This window comes from Pleurodeles waltl, chromosome 5, assembly GCF_031143425.1.
Source record: "Pleurodeles waltl isolate 20211129_DDA chromosome 5, aPleWal1.hap1.20221129, whole genome shotgun sequence".
In the NCBI taxonomy this organism is placed as follows: Eukaryota; Metazoa; Chordata; class Amphibia; order Caudata; family Salamandridae; genus Pleurodeles; species Pleurodeles waltl.
The window spans coordinates 1,171,742,468-1,171,759,288 of NC_090444.1; the positions used below are offsets into that span (position 1 = coordinate 1,171,742,468).

Genomic DNA, 16,821 nt, shown 5'->3' on the forward strand with positions numbered 1-16,821 from the left:
GAAGCCCCCACCTCCAGGCTAAGCACACAAAATGAAAATGTCAATCTGATGTTTAGGATCAAATAAGTTCACTTACTGATAATGAATATCTGGTATTAGATGACTAATGTGTATTAACAGGAATAGAGTTCATGCTCGCTTGAATTCATGCAGACCATGTTCCCCAGTGTAAAGACATTTTTCAGAGCAGGGCAGCTTAGGTATCTGCTATCATGAAACTAAATTAGCAGTAACTTACAGTAGTGCCTCTTCCCCACTTAACTTCTAGTCAATAAGTGGGACAGGGAGAGGTCTTGACACATTTCTAACATGTTCAATTATCTGGGATAGATTAACACTCTTCAAAATGTACATGTGTTACATAAGGTGTCCTTGGCTGGCATAAGTTGGCATAAGTTTAGAAGCACAAAAAGTCATACCTAAAACAAATATTTACATTCATATATACTGTAATTTTAAGAATCACTTACAAGAAATGCAGAATTCCCTACAACCTACAACCACTGTGTCGTAATATATTCCTTTAACAAGCACTCTAAAATCCTATTAATCCTTTTTGAGTTCATTCAATGAATGAGAAACAAAATACTAAGGCCCGCCCTTAGTCCTGACTGGTTAATTTCGATTCTTCCAGATACAATAGATAATAGGTACATTCGAATTATAAATTAAGCAGAAACACTGCTAGGGAATTATATTCCCCCAGGGAATTTCCCCGGCTGCAAGTAGGCGAGGTATCCAGGTGGGATACCAGGGAAAACAATCCAAGTTCCATATGTTATTCCCCCAAAAAAGACAATCCCCGCTATTCTCCTCCTTACAGAATTACAGGGACTGCCAGTAACTGTAACTCTGGGGTAGAGAAATAACTGGGATTTTTACGGGCAACTTGTAAAAAGGGTAATGAACAGCTGCTTGGGGTTAGTGGAGTAGGAGATCTGCCACAGAGGTCCCACTCTGCCAAATTAGCAGTTACCTTGTTACATATAAAAGTTGGAGAACCGCTGATTGACTACCAATGGAGCTTCTTTCGGCCCAGCTGGCAGATACTTTGGCAGCCGCCAGTCAGCCACACAGGGGCACTGCCTTTACTGAATTTAGAGGGTCATCCTATTTAGGGCATATCTCTGCCCATGTCCATCATGTGAAACACAACAGACCGGCCAGTGAAAAAAAGCCATGGTTTCCATTAACACAGAAAACATTTGTAGCATCCTCCCCAGCCCAGGGACCCATCAATGAATATGCCAAACACAGAGCTATGTATTACACATCTTTATTTCTCTGTGTGTAACCGTGAACTCAAAATTCACAACCTGTATTCACTTCACCATGTTCTAAAATTTGCGCCATCACTCTACATAGTCTTTCAGGAACCAAAACAGTTCTGTCGTACACACTCACACAACACTACATCCCCCCCTAAGTTAAAATTAAAATATACAATTTTTCACAACAAAAATATGATCATAACTCTTCAATAAGCCTTCTTGGTGCTTTGATGACTCATCCTGATCATTTCTTCGGAAACTGGGAATCAGCAGTGATAGTGTTCATGATCTGCTTTGGTGATGTAGGAGCAACTAGGGTTTTCCAACTGTCTTTTCTAAACCAGTCGCAATGTTCACATCAGTATCTGACGGGCATTGAGTCACATGTCTGACACGTGAGGAGTATCGTGCAATGGATTTCCCAGAACGTTGGGCAGTCACCATGTGCCCTTTGCTGGTTACAACATGGAATGACTTGGCATTAAGTGGGGAAACAGATTTCCGTCTTCTTGGCTGACATATGAACATTTGGGGCCATATGTACCAACACATTTTCCCATAGGCACAGAATGGGTAAAACCCTTTTTACATCTGGCCCTTGATCTCTTGTGAAAACAATGTCCTATGCATGTCTTCTCTTGCCTGCATAGGCCTTTGTTTTCTTTTTTAAAATCCAAGGCCCATATTTATACTTTTTTAGCACTGCGTTTGCGTCGTTTTCTGGCGCAAACTTTTAAAATACAATTGTATGTTGTAAGTTTGCGCAGCTTTTGCGTAAAAAAAAATGGCGCAAATGCGGCGCTAAAATAGTATAAATTTGGGCCCAAGTCGTTTATATGGGTGTCTCAATCAGTTCTTGATCTTGTGTTGGTCCACTGAGGTAACTTGGTTGTTATTGCTCTCTCAATCATCAAAGTTGCAGGACTTACACCTGTGGTTGAGTGAGAAATTGAATGGTAAACTTGCAGGGTAGAATTCAAGACATTCTTGAGGTCGAGCTTTTCCAATGCAGCATGCTGAACAGCTTTCTTTAACGTACTTATGCAATGTTCAACAAGGCCATTAGCCTGTATCCAAACAGGTGTACTCTTCTGATGTTTCACATTAAGCAGATTGAGAAAGGCTCTAAATTCTTGACTACTGAAAGCTTGGCCATTGTCAGATTTTAAAGTTGTAGGAATGCCACGTCACAAATATGCCATCTAATCTGTCAATTAATCTTTCTTGAGTGATAGACAAGAAATCTTCAAACAATGGAAAGCAAGAGTATTTATCCACAATAAACATCAGATAATGTCCATTGTCAAGTGGAATGAAAATGTCAACAGCAATTCTTTCCCAAACATGCCTTGGCAACTCTGGCATATTTAAAGGGTGTTGAGTGGTTTTCGGAGGTAGACAGTTTCATAGATGACAGGCCTCCAACTCTCTTTCAACTCATTCTTCGAGGTGAGGAAACCAGACTCGATCTTGGAGAGCTCATTTAGTGGCAATGATCCCATGATGTCCTTCATGGGCCACTTCAATTATCTACTGTCACGGGAAACATCCTGAACAACAAGGTCTAAACCACTACTTGCCTGAACCACTACTACTAAACTACTAAAACGTTTCTACAACTAAGTACTGAACAACTACTGTCTAAACAACAATTGTGCCTGAATAACAATTGCCTTAACAACTAATTTTAAGGTAAGTTTTTCTTTTTGTTTTTATATGGTTTATTAGTTGCTTAGAATTTATTTATATATATATACACATATATATATATTGAAATATATATACGTTGTTTAGAATATATATATATATAAATATATAAAAGTTGTTTAAAAAAACAAAAATTAGTTGTTCAGGCAATTGTTATTCAGGCACAATTGTTGTTTAGACAGTAGTTGTTCAGTACTTAATTGTAGAGACTTTTTAGTTGTTTAGCAGTAGTGGTTTAGGATATAGTTGTTTAGGACCTAGTTGTTCTGTCACATATTCACTGTCACAGACCCTTCGGAATGGCAATTCCTAAACCCCTCAGGATAATTCCTTCTTGTGTCAATAACAGTTCATCATTGACATTTTTATACTTCTGATATTCACTGTCACTGGCAGGAGGTCAAGTATGTTGGCTCCATGACTGATGTGTAATAATGTCTTTCAGTTTTAACATGTCACTATCTTGACTCATGACTGTGACAATTTGTGCCAACAAAATAACAGCCGGTGTGTTCGATTCCACAATGAAGTCTATGCAGGCCCCAGCTGCCTTTCATCGGGTACCTTGACAATGAATAGGCACTCTGGAGAAGTAGTCTGCAGGGTTTTGATTTTTCCCTGGAGGATGCACAATTGTGTAGTTGTATTTTTGTAATCCTAGACCCCAACTGAGCATAGCCATCTTACGCAGAGGCATCTTGGCCTTCACTGCACAGAGACATCTTGGCCTTTTGATTGCCAAAGATGGTCACCAATGCGTGATGAGGTTTTCCGTACAGGAACACATGAACATTTTCTCAAGCCCACTTCACTGCTTAACATTCTTTTTCATGTTGTGAATAAGCACATTCAGTCTGGTAGAAACGTTTGCTTGCATAAGCCACAATATGTTTTCGAGCATTTGGGTGTCTGCTGTGCTGTGCAAGGATTGAGCCTAACCCAACTGGGCTAGCGTCAACAACAACTTCCATATATGGCTTTGGATCAAAATATGCCATTTCAATAGCGTTTTCAATAGTTTGTTTGATTTTCTTAAAACTTTGCTTGTATTCATGTGACCAGTGGAATGAAACATTCTTTTTTGTCAACTCTCTCAAAGGAGCACTCACAGTAGCAAAGTCTTGTATATAACTGGAACAGTAAATGGCCATGCCAAGGAATGAATGTAATCTGCAAACTTGTACTTTGGCAGGACCTGGTGCCATGCCCCCATCAGAAAAGATATGGTCAAAGAAAGAAAGCTTTGTCTTAACAAATTCACATTTCTCAGCATTTAGCATTAAGCTGGCATCAACAAGTAAATGACACACTTGCCTGAGGGCTTTGTCATGTTCCTTCTGTGTAGTTCTAAAAACGAATATGTCATTGCTACAGTTGAAAGCATTCACAACAGACTGTATGATATGTCTAAAGACATTTAAAAATATTCTGCAGCTGATGACCAAAACTTAGGCCCTCATTACGACCCTGGCGGTCGGTGATAAAGTGGCAGTAATACTGCCAACAGGCTGGCGGTAATCACCGCCAAGTTATAACCATGGTGGAAAGATCTCCAAAACACAGCCAATGTACCACACCGACTGCCAGGGCGGAAACAACAGCCACCGGTAGCCGCCTACAGCCAGGCTGAAGTCAATGTTCCGCCCACCATATTATGACATGCCAAAACACTACCTTTTCCGGGGTGGTACCAATGACATCAAAAGCCTGGCGGAAACAGAGCACAGAAGTGAAAGGACTCACCATTGGAGACACAGGGAACACCCACGCCACCATGGAACCAGAACTGCATGTATTTCCAATGATATTCTACGTTCTGCTCCACCACAAACACACCAAAGCCAGTAAAGACGACGACGGTGAGTACAGCCGCCTAGCACACAAGGGAGGGGGGAAGACACTGAGAGTGACACACACACGCACCACACACACCCCATACACACACCCCATACTCACAACCAGATGCACAAGAAAGCAAGTTACTCCCCCTAAATCGGCTGAATAATGCAAGGACAAAAATAATTCACTAAAGTGAATGTAATAATATCAACACAGTATAAAAATAACTTAGGCAATGTTACAGATATCTACAAATCTACAGAAAAAGGGACACTGCCCAGTCCTCAGGTCACGTGGGGCACATGGCCACAGGGCAAAGTCCAAGGCCCCACTTGTCACCTGCATCAATACGGACAGAACACTGCAGGGGCATCAGTTGGCAAATAGGCAGGCACCTCAGGAGGACCACTGGTTCTGGAGGAGGCAACATGCCCTGTGCTTGGTCCTGGGGAGGGCAAGGCCACAGTCTCTCAAGTGGGTGTCTCCCACACTGGTTCTGGAGGGGGCAACAAGCCCTGTGCTTAGTCCTGGGGAGTGCAAGGCCACAGTTTCTCGGGTGGGTGTCTCCCACACTGGTTCTGGAGGGGGCAACAAGCCCTGTGCTTGGTCCTGGGAAGTGCAAGGCCACAGTCTCTCAAGTGGGTGTCTCTCACACTGATTCTGGAGGGGGCAGCCTGCACAGCAGCCCATGGAGGCAGGATCAAATTGCGTCCGCCGGCGATGACGGCTGCACTGTGGTGGTGCTGGTGGTCGCGGTGGGAGGTTCCTGCACATCCCCTGCACCCTCGGATTGATGCACTGTGGTGGTGCTGGTGGTGGTGGTGGTGGTGGTGGTGGGAAGCTCCTGCAAATCCACTGCACCCTTAGATGGATGTACAACCATGCTTGGCGATGCGGGCTCCGTGACAGCTGCTGGTGCATGCTCCTGGTCCTTCTTGCCTGCTGGTGCAGGCTCCTGGTCCTTCTTGCCTGCTGGTGCAGGCTCCTTGCCCTTCTTGCCTGCTGGTGCAGGCTCCTTCCCCTTCACTATATGTGGCCTGGAATCCTTTCCACCATGAGTAGGTGCAGATGGAACTGGGGCCTTTGACTGTGTGGCTGAGGTGCTTGGCTGGGTTCGTGATAGCCTGGCCATATGTGCAGGACGGGGGGAGGGGGAGGGAAGAAGTCAATGGTGTATAGGAAAAGTTTCTTAGAGACATTGGGGGAGGGAGAAGTAATGGAAGTGAAGGATGAGGGAGTGGTTGTTGGAGGTATCTGTCTGCTGGATTTGGGTGCAGGTGCATGGGTTGTATGCTGTTGTAAAGTGGATGGCTCTTGCGTGTCTGAGTGCTTGCATTTGTGTACTTTAGGGGGGGACAGACACAGTGGGAGAGGACACAGGGGACGTGTGCAAGGATGCTGTGGAGGTGTCTGCCAGTGAGGTGTGTGTTCTGCTTGGTGTGGTGAAGATGCTGGTAGTGGATGATGATGTAGTGCAGGCAGGTGTGAATGTGGACGTGACTGCGAGGGAGGTGGTGGAGGAAGAGGAGGGGAGACAGTGGAGGCAGCAGATGTTGTAGTGTCTGCAACTGTATGTTGTTTGCGTGAGTGCTTGTGGGATGAAGTGTGGTGCCTGTGTTTGCCTGTGACACTCTTGGGTGTTGTCCTCTGTGCATGCTCATCTGGATGTGTGCTTGGGATGGGTTGGAGTAGGGGAGAATGGGACTGGGACGAGGAAGTTGGAGGGGGGATGGTAGAAACAGGGACAATGGCTGCCATCAGAGAGGAGGCTAGAGCCTGGATCGATCTCTGTTGGGCCGCCAATCTAGTGTAAATGCCCTCCAGGAATGCATTAGATTGTTGCATCTGGGCTGCCAGCCCCTGGATGGCATTCACAATGGTTGACTGCCCTACAGAGATGGATCTTGGGAGGTCAATAGACTCCTCACTCAGGGCAGCAGAGCTCACTGTGGCAGGGCCTGAGGTGCCTGGAACGAAGAAGATGCCCACCCTCCTGGGTGAGCGGGCACGGGATCACGATGAGGGGCTGCTGGGAGGGCGGTGTTGGTACTGGGTGGCGGCTGTACCTGTAGCTGGGGAAATCACAGAAGTGTCCGCCACTACCAGGGAGCTTCCATCGGAGGAGGTATCTGTGTCTGAATTGTCCCCTCCAGTCTCCGCTGTGGTGCTCCCCTCGCCCTCCGTCCCACTGGTGCCCTCATCATTGCTGGACTCTGCTTCCTGGGTCCTGTGGGATACAGCTCCCTCTGTCACCGGTGCCTCTGCTTCTCCGCCAGATGATGCTGATGCACATAAGGACAGGATGACAAAACAAGAAAGGGGGGGGAGAGACAAAGGATACACTGGGTCAATGGCTGCACCAATACCACCATTGGTGTACACAGCACCCTCACACACAAGGAACAGGCCTACACACTATGCATTGCACCACCACTGATATTGCCAGCCACCAAGGCATGAGGGGGGCACACACCGCCAAACGCAGCACACCTGGGACCCATGCAGCTCTGACCAGTAGTGGATGCTTACAAGCTAGGTAGGCAGGATTATCCCTTCAGAACCCTAGACACCAGAGGACCTATGCTGTTATGTCAGGCCTGGCCTAGGGGCACCCACTGATACACATCCACCACCCAGATACCACCCCACTAGTCGTAAGTTGTAATGATAGCCACTGTACTCACCCCCTTGTGGCTGCTGTGATGCCTTCAAGCGCCCATCCAGCTCTGGATAGGCCACCGCCAGTATGTGGGCCATCAGGGGGGTCAGGGTTCGAAGGGCACCTCTTCCTTGTTGGGAGGCCATCCCCAGCTGGGCCTCCGCCGTCTTCCGTGCCCAGCGTCTCAGGTCCTCTCACCGTTTCCGACAGTGGGTGCTCTTCCTGCCATAGACCCCCAGGGTCTGCGCCTCCTTGGCGATGGCACACCATATACCCTTCTTTTGATGGGCGCTGACCTGCAGAGGCAATACAGACAGGAGGACACCATTAAACAAACAGTCCAGTCATTAACACAAATGGCCCACCATACATGTTTCCATCACCATTGGCACACACATAACCCAGCACACAACATATACACCGCCAAGAGGACATCCAGTCACCCCCCTTACACAAGGCCTTCACATACACACAACTCCATGCATTCATGCCACCTGCATCGTGCCCACAGTGTACTCACCTGTTGGTCTGGAGGTGGGTAGGACCCCATCCACCAGTCTCTCCAACTCCTCCAAAGTGAAGGCTGGGGCCCTTTCCCCGGTCACACGGTCCATGGTAGGTTCCAGACAGAGGTCACAGCAGCACATGCAGTGTAGGTCCTCTCCTATGAAAGGGATGGTAGCAAGTGAGGAATATTATAGAAAATGGCAGTCACGTCCGTGGCGGTGCATACCGTCACCGCCGGCTTAGATCACCATTGGCCACTGTACCCCATAATGGCCAGTATTAACCAATGAAGAGTTGCACGGCGGTTTCCGACCGCCTCCCGCCACGGCACACGTCAGCGGAATTACCTCACTTGCACCTGTCCCTCAACACAGGACAGACGGATGCCATTTCAGGGGGGGGGGCAGCCCTATGGATTCATGCTGCATCACAGGAGAAATAGGCACATGCTGGACAATTCACACTGACCCATTACAAGTTTAAGGATCAAAAACTACTGTTGTGGCTCCAATGTTCAGTTTGTGACAGCCTCCTCACTCTTGTGTCCCTTAGATACCTACCACTATGGATGAATAGGAGATAGAGACATACTCCTGTGTTCAGACCCCTGGTGGACTTGGCAACACTGGAGGACAGGCACCTTATCCTCACCTATAGAATGGACAGGGCCACAATCACAGAGCTGTGTACCCAATTGGAGCCTGACCTGATATCTGCTATCCGTCCCCCCACTGGGACCCCCCCCCCCCTCTTGTGCAAGTGCTATCTGCACTCCATTTCCTGGCAACTGGTTCTTTCCAAGTGACAATGGGCTTGGCAGCCGGTATGTCACAGCCAATGTTCTCAAACATGCTGACAAGAGTGTTGTCTGCCCTGATTAAACACATATTCCGCTACATTGTTTTCCTCCAGGATGAGGATTTGGCCACAGTGAAGGCCGAGTTTTTGCAATGTGACATATCCCCAACATAATTGGCGCGACTGATGGTACACATATTGCATTTCTCCCCCCTCCAGAATGAACAGTTGTTGAGGAATCATAAGAGTTTCCACTCCATGAATGATCAGATGGTGTGCTTGGCGGACCAGTACATCTCGTCAATGCTAAGTATCCTTGGTCGGTGCATGATGCCTTTGTCCTAAGGAATAGCAGCATTCCAAATGTGATGGGCCAACTAAAGAGGCATAGGGTGTGGCTAACAGGTAAGCCCTGGTTCCCACCCAGTAGATGTTGGTGTATGGGTATGGTGTGGGCCATATAGGATAGGGTGTGGCTAAATGTTGTCCCTCAATATTTGCAGGTGACTCTGGTTACCCAAACCTATCATGGCTGCTGACCCCTGTGAAGAATGCCAGGACAAGGGCAGACAAACGTTATAATGCGGCACATGGGCGAACCAGAAGGATCATTGAAAGGACCTTTGGCTTCCTGAAGGCCAGGTTCAGGTGCCTCCATCTAACAGGTGGATCCCTGTGCTACTCACCAAAGAAGGTCTGCCAGATAGTAGTGGCATGCTGCATGTCGCACAACCTGGTGCTCAGACGCCATGTACCTTTTCTGCATGAGGAGGAGACTGGAGATGCCCGTGTGGCAGCAGTAGACTCTGTGGACAGTGAAGATGAGGAGGCAGAGAATGAGGTTGAGGACAACAGAACATCAGTTATACGACAATACTTCCAATGACACACAGGTAGGACAGTGTAACTTTACATTTCAATTATTTTGGTTGTAATCTGTATGGCAATGGCATGCTGATATTTCCCACTTCTATGCCCACTTACTGTTCCCTCTGGCAATTCATTTAGCAGATGTTGGTGACTTGACATATACTCCTGGTGTGATCACAACAGCCAGCTACAGGTCATTAATTTATGCTCATTCTATGTACAGTTAATTGGCAATGTTTGTACCTGTTTCAAACAATACATATTTGATATACATGACATACTCTAAATCGATTTTTGTCAAAGGATGTTTATTGAAGTGCTAACATACAGGGGGAAAGTGCAATGGTATGGGGTGATGATGGAGGAAAGTCCAGGGTATTGTTCCAATCTGTTTGTAGCACAGGTAAATTGTCCAAGGGGAGCAATGGCAGTTGAAGGTGGACAGGGTGATTGAGTGGGACACAAGGGTGACAATCTGGAGTCTTATTTCCTGGTGGGGGTCTTGGCAAGTGTCTCTGGCTTCTGTCTGGATTGCAGGGAACGTTTGCGGGATGGTTCACATTCTGCAGGGGGAGGGGTGCTGGGGGCCTGTGAGTCCTGTACGGGGCCTCCTGGCCACTAGCGGCAGCGGAAGTGGAAGACTGTTCAGATGTCTGGCTAGTGGCAGGGGCCCGCTGGTGTGACACTGCCTCCCTTATAATGTTGGCAATGTCCCTCTTGCAGCTGCCAGTTCTCCTGCATGTTGTCCAGGATCTGGCCCATCGTGTCCTGGGAATGTAGATAGGCTCCCAGGATCTCGGAGAGGGCCTCCTGGATAGTCGGTTCCCTAGGCCTGTCCTCCCCCTGGCGCACAGCACTTCTCCCAGTTTCCCTGTTGGCCTGTTTCTCTGTCCCATGAGCCGTGTGCCCACTGCCACTGACCCCAGGTCCCTGATTGTCTTGTGTGCGAGGTGTGACCAGGAGTCTCTGCAGATGTGGGCACACTGCTGATTGACGTGTCCTGGGGACAGAGGTGTGGGTACGCTGTGTGGTTGCTGTGGTGGTGTTTCTTGATGGGGAAGGCTCTGTGGTGGTGTGTGACTGGGCCTTGGCCTGGGTAACCGACTGTCCAGAGGTCCCTGATGGGCCAGGTAGGTCATCCAGATCCTGAAGACCAGAGTTGCTGTCATCACTGTGAGCCTCTTCTGTTGGGGGACTGGATATTGCTGGCCCCTTCTCTCTGCTGACATTGGCTGGGGTACCTGTTGGGATGTAAATGATGTGTTATGGTTTCTGTGTCTGACTTATTGTGAATCTGTGGCTTGCCCTCTTTGGTTGTAATTGCCCTGGCAGCTTTCACTTGTGTTCGTTGGTGTATGGTGGGATGATTAGTTCTTTATAGTGTACATGCTTTAGTGATGAGTGTCCATACAGGGCTGTGAGGGGTGTCCATGTATTGGTAGAGCACACAGGGCTTTGCATTGGGATGAGTGAGATGTGATGGTGGGGTGTGCGGGAAGTGGTGGAGTGATGGGCGTGAGGGTGGGGGTATGTGATGGCATGCAGGAAGGGGGGTAGTAGTAGTAGAGAGTTGACTTACCAGAGTCCAGTCCTCCTCCTACTCCGGCCAGGCCCTCAGGATGCAGGATTGCTCCTCCCATGCTGTTAGATGTGGGGGAGGAGGTGGGGGTCCACTGTCAATCCTCTGTACAGCAAGCTGGTGTCTTGCTGCAATGGAACGCACCTTCCCCCGTGGGTCGTTACACCTCTTCCTGATGTCATCCCTAGTTCTTGGTGTAGTCCCACAGCGTTGACCCAGTCCACGATTCTCCGACATAGCTCCATCTTCCTAGCTCTCGATATCTGCTGCACCTGTGCTACAAACAGCTGTGGCTCTACCCTGAGGATTTCCTCCACCATGACCCTTAGCTCCTCCTCTGTGAAACGGAGGTGTCTTTGTGGTGTCATGGGTGTTGTGTGAGGTGTGTAGGTGAGGGTGTGTTGGGTAATGTGTTGGGGTGTGTGATGTGGGGTGCGTGAGTGTTGTATAGGTGTGTATAGTGTGTGGCTCTGGTTGTGTCTGTGGTCTTGGTGTCTCTCTGCTGGCAATGGTTTGTAATGGTAAAGGGTTGTGGGTAATGTGGGTGGGTGTTTTATAATGGTGTGGGTGGATGGGTGTGGTGTGTGTATGGGTGTCAGGTGTGTGTTTGAATTGTCAAATGTAGTGTTGGTTTGTATGTGGGTGTCCATTGTGAGCACAGCGGTATGTACCGCCAATGGTTTCCCACTGTTGAATGTCCACTATGGTGACTCGTGGGTCATAATGTGAGGGGCGTTGTTCTTTTGGCATAACGGTGTGGGTTTTGGTACTGCCAGTTTATCACTTACTTTTGGTGTGGCTGTTTTGTGTATGTGGCTGTATACTGACAGATTGGTGTGTGTGTCATAATATGGTGAACGGATATCTTCCGCATTGGCGGTAAGTTGGCGGCAATCAGTGTGGCAGTAAGTGGGATTTAACGCCAATGTCAGAATGAGGGCCTTAGTCTTTTGTATCAAAACAGAAACAATATGTGTAGAAAAAGGTTGTAATGTACCTGCAATTCCTTTTGAGTTCCAATTGATAATATCCTTTAATTAAGTCAAGATGAGACAAACCCTTTGCATCAATCAATTGTGCTAGCATGTCAGCAATGTGCGGACCAGGATGTCATTGTCTTTCAGTTGCCTTGCTTGCTTGATGCATATCCACACAGATGCATAGAGCTCTTTTACTGTCCTTTTGGGACACTACCATGATAGGAAAAACCCATGTGTCAGACCAGTAGAACTCTCAATGATATCATGCTTAAGTAATGACTCAAGTTCCTTTTTAACTTTTAACAACTTCTTGTAAATGAAATGCAATTCTTCTGTGTCCTTGAGCAACAGGACGAACATCCTCATTAATATTCATTTGTACTTTCATAGTCTTAAGATTTCCTAATCCATGAAAAAATGAAGGGAACTGACTTACTATTTCGTGAGGAGCATTCATATTGTAGTTCACTGATGTCAGTCTTATATCAGCAGCTGTGCTGAAGCTGAGTAAACAGGCTGTTGACGCCATACCACGAGCTACATGAATAAGCACTTGCACTTCTGTTTTCTTGTGTTTCATAGTTGCTACGAATGAACTGTTACTTTTCAAGGGTGTCAGTGTCATCAGTCGTGGTAATGGAGATAGTTAATTCTATTTCTCCTGAGACACAATATTTATCAAGACACCACTGTTGATGATGAAAGGTATGGAACAACCATTTATTTTCAGGGTAATCTTTGGATAATGTTTGAATGACTTGGGTGCTTTTTCATGTCGACTTCTCTTTGTCTGGTATTTTTCTCCACATGCAGCTAGTCTAAAATGTGTGATTTTTTCTGAAGTAAACATCAACATTACACAATCATCTTCATTTTCATTTGTTAGTGATACTGATAAACTTTGACGATGATTTAGATGTTGATTGACTTTGTTTGGTGTCGATTTGTCTCAACTGATGTCACTTGGCCTTGTGGGCATGCATCAAGCGTTGCTTCTGGAATGTTAGCTGGCCATTTTGTCTTCTCCCCATGATGCACTTACTTTTTCCTTTGCCTTGCAAATCATCACAGAATGGTTCTTTGTACCACAGCCTGTGCATATCTGTCCAATGGTGGGACATTTACCTTTCTGGGGAAACGAAAATCTACATCTGAAACTCAACTTCTTTTCCCATGAAGACATCACCTTGTGTCCTTCAGCATTGTGTTTTTGCTTGCTTTTCATATTCATGACTGACTCAATTTGGGCATCTCCGGCCTCCATGTCAGCAGCTTCTCATTCGGCATGCTCTCTAGCACTGGAAGCCATGAAAACTCACTTGAGTTTAAGAGTTTCTCCCAACATTCGTCATCTGAATGAATCTGACAAGCATCCATCAGTAACTCTGAGTCGTATTGCTTCATTAAATTAATTGAATCTGCTTTGTTTTATGAGAATATCTGGTCTTTTAACAAATTCATCTATGGTTTCACCAACTGTCTCCCTTGATTGAAAATGTATCTTGTGTAACCTACATTCGGCATTGGATTGGACTTGAGATTCAAGGTTTCTTCAATTTGACAGAAAACTTCATTAGCGTCTTCATCAGCTTGTGGCATTTTCTTTATGACTCCTTTTACAAAATCATGCGTAAGATTCTCGTAATCATTTTGTTATCTGTCGCTTCTAGCGCATCAATGAAATCATCAAATGTCACTATTCAGGCAGTCCATCCTTCACCAATAGTTTGCTTTTTGGTAGTATCAAAGGGCGGTGGTGGTTTCAAGAAGGCGGCAGCGGTAAAAAAAGTTTGCAAGATTGACTGACACTGCAACTGGAGCTCTCTCCGACTTCATCAACTGTTCATCAAGATCTGTTCCATTAATATAATCCTCCTGGTGCTGTGAATTGCTGGCTTCGAAGTCATTTTTTACGGGAAAAGTGGCCTCTTTCTTGGTCTCCATTGGAAAAACGGCCTTCTACCGATCCTCTTGTCACTGTAGGTATGGACAGCTTTGTAAGCACAACGCCAAGCACTTGCTTTGGGGCCACTTTCAACAGTAGTATGATGACTCTTTTTAATCAGTTCTGGTAAGCAGTGGACCTTTTCTTGTACCTGATCTGCTGTTTTTTCAGACGCTCTTTTGTGCTTTTGAAACCTGGTTGATCTCTGACTTGCAGCGCCTTCTATTGCAGCATTACTGTGTATTTTGCTATTGCTATTTGTTGCCCTTTCAAAACCTGGTTGTATCTGCCTTCAGCAGTAGTGCTCCGTATACTGTATAGCTTTATACTGCATTGTGGCACAGTACCTTTCAGTATGGTCTTGCTAGTAGTTTCTTGACCAATGATGCGTAGACTTCTCAGTGAAGCTTTCTTTATCTTGAAAGGCTTCACACCGACTAGAGTTGCTCTTTGACTCCACATACTCCAACTACCAATCCGGCACTTCAACAAAGGCACACGTGGCATGCGCAAACAGTTTGCTTGGACCATGGCAAACTCTCTGGGAGCACACTGTTGACCTTCAGGTTACTTATCACCTGTCTCGTCGCCAGTAGATGCGTCCTTATCAAGCCCGACAATGAACACCCCAAACATGTGGCTATGTTTTGCACATCTTTATTTCTCTGCGTGTAATAGCGAACTTAACATTCTAAACTTGCGTTCAATTCACCACATTCTTCACTTCACTTTCGTCATCACTCTATGGGGCTTTTGAGGAGCATACACACTCACACAACATTTAATGCATGTCAAGTCTCTTCTTTTATATTCTGCAGTAACAATATCTCATGTTGGGGTCTTGTTTCTGTAGAAACAAAATGTTGAATTGGCTGACTCTGCTACTCTAGGGGGATTGGCGCACCTTTGGTGTTTATTGTGCCTTTGCCTATACCTAGCGTAAGCTGCTGAAATTGGCTAATTTTCCTTCTATTTAATTATTGGAGGGGCCTGTCTGCACTGATAAGAGAGTCACAATCTTGAAACATACAAATACCTTACTTTTAGTTTATGTTTTCATCTTCAAAATGATTTGATTTCCTAGTATACAGTCTCAGGCAGGGAAGCCTCCCTGGAAGGTAGAAGTAGCTAGGCTCCAGTTTGTTTTTTATTTTACTGCCTTTTTGTGTTTGCTACTTGATACAACTCACATCAGTACTGTGACCAGACCCCTATTAAAGGTGAACTACTTAGGCACTCCAGGAGAGCTTCCGCAGCAAGCCGCTTTACTTCAGGAGCATCAGCTCCACTTTGCTGTTTATTGTGCATGGACCTGGCAGATACATGCTAAGAGACCAGATTCAGGCAGGAGACTCATGATTTTTTACACAAAATTGCTTTATTTTAAATGTCTCCCTCCTGATTTGCCCTGTAACAAACGACAAAAATAGGGAAAATATACTTCCTCGATTTTTTTTTCTTACAAATTACTACTTTCCTGTTGTAAAATATTATCATGTATGGTGGCGTAAACTACTACAGCAGTTTTTTCCCTTGTATTTAGTTGCTAAAGTTGCCTAGCTCCATGCTTTATGATTTTGGAACATTCAAATAACTTATTTTTTATTTATGTTTTTGTCTTCTGATTTTATTTCTTAGTACGCCTTCTCAGAGAGGGAAGACTTCCTGGAAAGCAGGAGCAGCTAGACACCAGGTTGTTTTTATTTTATTGCCTTCAGCTCAGCATCCTCCCCCCATTGTTTGCTATTCTATGCGACTCACGTCATTAATGCGGCCATGCTTCCTACTAATGGTGGGTAGGTTAAGCACCCTTTGACATCATTCTTGCAGATTATAGTATCAGCTAGAAATTACTATCAGCTCCTCCTTGCTGTTTATTGTGCATGGGACTGGCGTAAATAAGTGTGACTCGTTTATGTTTCTTGTATTTCATTAACGTAGGGGCATGGTTCCACTTGTAACACAGTTGCCATCTTCAAACATGCACATTGATTATGCTTAGTTTATGTTTGCGTCTTCAAACTGTTATCTTAATTAGATTTTATTTCTTAACACTCCTTCTCAGAGAGAACCTTAGCCTGCTGCGTTTAAGTCAATGTCTTTGGAAAAAGATCATAAAATGCACAGTTTGTTTGCATGTTTGTTAAACTGATCTCATGGGGTGGAACTTGACTGTTTTGCCCTGTACCATATGGATGTGTATTTACATCCCGTACCTTTGAAACTTCAGTGACAAAAAGATAGGTCTTTGTTTCTTCTCAAAAGTAAAGATGATCACATAATGCTGAAAGAGCATAGCTTGATTGTGCCACTACACCTCTTCGAAGGGAACATGAAAGGGTGATCATTTTCTGGTGGTCACAATTTGGTGGACACATTTTGCATAACATTTAACTGTGATTCATTTCATTCCTGAAATTAAATTAGTGGAGTGCATCTTTGTATATGGCATATAATCAACGTTTTATGAATATCTATTTGAGACAAGTGTTTTAAAATTAATTTTTTGGCATCATCATTTTATATATTTTTATATGTTGTATCTAGAGTTCATTTAATTTGAAGGTATATTTGTGATTCATTAACTTTTTCTGAAGTGAAGGCCTACACATATAATTTCCTTTTTTTTTTGTTAACACTCATTGTGGGGTTGTTTTCTTCAATGT

At 45.4% G+C, this 16,821-nt stretch overlaps 1 long non-coding RNA gene across 3 annotated transcripts in view; it reads right to left on the minus strand.

Moving 5' to 3' along the window:
* Positions 1–16,821, minus strand: part of LOC138297367 (uncharacterized) — a 299,615-nt gene that overhangs the window by 238,749 nt on the left and 44,045 nt on the right. The window lies entirely within an intron of this gene.